We start from the raw sequence: 1314 nt of genomic DNA on the forward strand, positions 1-1314 counted from the left end.
TTAATTTTTTTTAAAACCTATCAAAGAAGTCTCCAAATAATAAATACTTAAGTTAAAAAATAATGAGTACATAGAATACAAGAATAAAGTAGTAATAAATTCAAAATAATGAACGTACACGGGTGTAGTTTAATGGTAAGACACCGTTTTAAGATATGTCGTATCTCGATATCTCGTTAGAAGGATTTTGAACTCTCTATTAAAGACTTTTCAATTTTTCAAAAAAGGAAAAAACACACACAAATTGAGTAAGTAGACCATATATTACAAAACCAGAAATTAAAAAAAAAATAAAAAAAAAAAGTGGGGGAGAGAGAGAAAGAGGGGAGGAGGGCAGATCGTGAGATAAGTAAATAAAAAAAAAAATCTATAGGGAGAGAGAGAGAGAGTGGTAAACTGAGCTGAGCAATCCAACAACTCGTTGCGTTGCAAACTCCGCAGCACGTGAGGAGAGTGTAGAGAGAATTAGTCGTTGCGTGGGCATTGGCAATGATGGCGTGATGTGTAATTAAATGCGAAATCCAAGCCCAGTATAGAATTGATAATACGGGGAAGAAGGAAAGGAAGGAAGAACCCATCTGGGTAGTCCGTGGCTGTACACGTGGCGTAATCTGGTTGATTGTTCGGAACTATAAATACAGCTGCTATAATATTATGCCGTATTCCCTGCCTGCCCTTTCCGAACACCCACAACCACACCACCACTGACCGTAGCCGTCGGTGAGGAAAAAAGGGTTAAGACTTAAAGAAGATGAAGAAAGAAAATTACAGAACAAAAAACCCTTCTTCCTTCCTTCCTTCCTTCAAAAGCTTAAATCTTCCATTCTATAAGCAAAAGCAAGCTTCTATTCATTTGAGAGCGGCGTCGATTGAGTTACCGGCGGTCTCTAATTCGCTTGGTGCAGGTCGGGAACCGGTTCGCTTGGTGATGCCACATGGCTTTTTCTGATTGGGTTGTCAGATTGCGAAATGGATCCCGCCTTGCATCAACTGAATCGGATACCGCGGTGAAGCCCTGCCCCTTCCCTTTCGATCTATCTGCATTTTCCCCTCTTTTTTTGTTTTTGTTTTTGTTTTTTTGTTGATTTCTTCCTCAGATCAGATCAGATCAGATCTCACTCAGGTTCTTTATCCCTTTTTAATTTGTTATCTATGATGCATGTCACCCCAAATCCATTTCTATTATGTTTTTAAAAAAAAATATATATATATATATATATATATATATATATATGTAAAAAAAAAGAAAAAAAAAAAAAAGAAGTGCAAACCAATATAAAAATGAAAGAAACGATTGACTGTCGCAGGGATCAG

The sequence above is a fragment of the Morus notabilis genome, unplaced genomic scaffold (assembly GCF_000414095.1).
Source record: "Morus notabilis unplaced genomic scaffold, ASM41409v2 Scaffold256, whole genome shotgun sequence".
Classification (NCBI taxonomy): domain Eukaryota; kingdom Viridiplantae; phylum Streptophyta; class Magnoliopsida; order Rosales; family Moraceae; genus Morus; species Morus notabilis.